Source organism: Lolium perenne, chromosome 3, assembly GCF_019359855.2.
Source record: "Lolium perenne isolate Kyuss_39 chromosome 3, Kyuss_2.0, whole genome shotgun sequence".
NCBI classification, from domain to species: domain Eukaryota; kingdom Viridiplantae; phylum Streptophyta; class Magnoliopsida; order Poales; family Poaceae; genus Lolium; species Lolium perenne.
In genome coordinates, this window is record NC_067246.2 from 113,048,605 (window position 1) to 113,052,061 (window position 3,457).

Genomic DNA, 3,457 nt, shown 5'->3' on the forward strand with positions numbered 1-3,457 from the left:
TTACTAAACGTCGTCGTCCCCCAGGCCCCCAGGCCCCCAGGCCCCCGCACCTTACCTGCAGCTTTCCCATGCTTCGACACGGCCAGCAGGGGCCAAAGTATCTACGTCCTTCGATCGAACACCCGCCACAACACAGCACCGCTATCAACTCCAGACGCGGCAACGATGAAGGGATGGCGGCGCCGTCTCCTTCGCACTCGATCTCTTCCTCCTGCTTAACTGCAGCGGCCGCGGGAGACTTTTCTGGCGTATTCCGCAGCGGCTTGGGTGAAGGCTTCCCGTCAGTCGTGCGGGGCTAGCTTGTTGCCTCCCGGTACCAGCACGACCACCGGTCTCGCATCCACTTCCGACGCCGTGTATCCTGGCGGCGGAGTGCCCTCGTACTTGCGACTTCGGGAACAGCCCCGGCCCCTTCCGTCTCCCCGATTCGAGACCATTAATTGGAATCGTCGAATATTGCGCTGATCGTACATGGATCTAGAGGTGTATATATTAGGATTTACGTACATATGAACCGAGTAGCTCAAGGTCCGATACGAATTCACGGACGAATGGCTTGTCTTCCTCACGAACTTTCTGCTACCCAGATGATCCAGCTCGACGCCGTATAATGGGTCGACTGCCAGGGGAGGCAAACTTGTCGGCGCACCAAGAGCTTGATTAATCGATCCTCTTCCAGATTCGATGAAACACGACGACTGGCCCCGAGTACTTTAGTTGGGATTGGACTCTCCTTATGTACGTGCCAAGGTGGGCTATTTCCACGAGATCGTATCTCAAATAAATCCTAACGCGTGATCGTAGACCTACCATCGGATCACACCCATCGATTTCCTTTACGTACCGTGCACGGGCGCACAATGGCCAACGGACGAAAGCGTAGATTAGGTTGGACGAAAACGCACTTTGACGGACCAAACCAGGGAAACCTTATTTTCTTTATTATTAGGTATAGATCTATGGTACTTTTAATACCTATGATTTAGTATCTTGTTTCTACTCAATATTGGTTCGTCACTCTAGTCATTACTTTCCTATTAACCGGGATATAGTATTCTTCTCTCTTCTCCTTTCAAGAAGATTTTTTTTTCTGTTTTAGCTACTAGCTCAGTTGAATCAGATGTCTTGAGTGATCAAACTATTTTCACTTTGTATTTAGATAACCAAAGTTTATAGATTTTTTTAATGAAGTTATGATCTACAGCTGGATGCACGGGCTTTGGATATCAAACCAATAATGGTACCGGTTGCATAGTAGTTCATGAATAATGGATGACCTTTTTGTACTACAGCAAATCATACTCTTCTTATCTTTATTTATGATTTCAATGATAACAATAGCAATTACAGTAAAGAAAAATACCGAATATCTCAGAAGCAATATCAGTCTGTTCTGAAATTTAATGACGTGCAAGCATGACCTGTTCCTTAGTCGTAGATGAAAGGCGAAGAGATAAAGGTGCAGAAGATTATCCATTTAATAAATAAAAAAGTTGCTTTCATGCCTTATATCCAATGAATGAATAATGGCTTTTCCTTGTGACCTTAATAATATGGAAAAGTAAAATTTACTCTTAGGAATTACGAAACCATGATTCAGATGTGCATCTATCTGTCTTTTTGTGTGTATTTGGTATTTGCAGTGCGGGAAACAAATATAATTCTTGTGTGAAGCTGTATGTTTTTCACAGAGAACGTCAGTCAAGTTCTCATGCTGCTCATGAATGAACTCCGAAAAAGAAAAGCACACAAGCAGCTCTCAGGTTTGTCACCACATGAAAAAGCATGCAGGCTCTTGCTTCACTGAAGTGAAGCTAAATGAATATACTAACCCCATCATTAATCACTTTTTTTTTTGATAGAGTGGTTCTGTTATAGTGAAATGCTTCTCTTTAACCATAGTGCTATGCACATTCATCTGAACATATGTGCAAACAAAAGACAATGGAGGTAGGTAGAACACTGCACAATTTGGATCATGGCCAACAGCAAATGGCAAGACAAATCAGATGAATTTCTTGGGATATTTTGAGATAAAACCTTGGCTAAGTAACCTGTATCCAGTTGTCTGTTATTGTGTCTTGATCCAAATTGAGAATTTCAAAATGGTTTGAATTTTTTTAGTGTTATATGCATGCGTATCGAAGTTATTGTGTGCTCATGATGTGGCCTCCCAGGTCACGGTAATGACCAGCTCTGAGAGAGGACTTATGTCTTTTTGTACACGTGGCTATGTTGGGCATTCCATAGGGTACGTGTGCTGCATTCTCTCTTATTCAGTTCACTTCAGCTGTGCCAGCAAAAATGCTTCGAACAGCTGTACAAGAATACAGCTCGGGGTGTCATTGTTAATACTAGGTCGGTTATCTTTCTGATTCAGTTAAGTTCAGCACAGCGACAACGACAATGGGAGCGTTTCTTTTTCTATTTTTGTCTCAGTCCTTGGTTTGAAAAGATGAAAGAGTAGTGCTGCCCTTCATGTTGCACTTCCTGATAATCTTACACACACCACTTCTCTTCCCTTACCCTGCCATTGCCAAGATCGGGCACGATACAAGATCGCCGTGTCCAGTAGTAATGTCTGAAACAGCCACACAATGCAGGTCGGTCACTTGCTAGGATTAGTCCTTAATTTGCCTTCTTCGACGCTTTCTTGGTTTCCAGCAAGATTGTTGATTCTTTATCACTGGAACCTTCTTAGTCTTGGCGTTGTGTCTATTCTCCAATGCGTGTTAATGGATCCCTGAGTCTTTTCTTTTTTCTGCATTTTTGTGGATTGCAGGGGAAATGTGGGCGGCAGCGAGGCTGGTGGGTGGTGGCATGAGGATGGTGGAGTCCCTGAGACTGAGAGGGAGGCTGCTCGTGGAGAGGGTGGCGTCCAAGGCGGTCAAGGAGGATGCCGACCAGCTCGCCACCAGGGTACCTTCTCCTCTAAATATTTGTACTCAGGCGTCAAACTCCTCCAACCGCAACTGCCTTTTATCCAAGTTGTTGTGCAGTTGTCTGGTCACAGTTGTACGAACCAGTAAGAGATTGCCTATGTTTTTTTGTGCATTGGCTGTGCACTGATCAGCAAAAGCTCCACTCCCCGATCAGGAATGATGCCCCCCAAAAAGATAAATTCTTGGAACAGGACAGGTTCACTCTCTGTCCTGTAATCCTAATTGTTATACATTGATCCTCTCTTTATACTTAAACTGATACTTGCTGTCCAAACCATATGGTTTTAACGGTCCAAAATCTAGCCCAACCATTGTATCAAACAAACGGTCGTTGCCGCTCCATGATGCGCTCGCCTGCTGGTCCAGCTCTCCGATGGTACATCCATAGATACCCCCTAGTCCGTATGGTGGTGCTTGTACTATTGTAGTTATTCCCTAATCTGCTGCCCACGAAGCATCCCATCAACTCTCCCAAAATTTTCTTTGCTCTCGTAGCTTGAACTGGTGCAATGCTG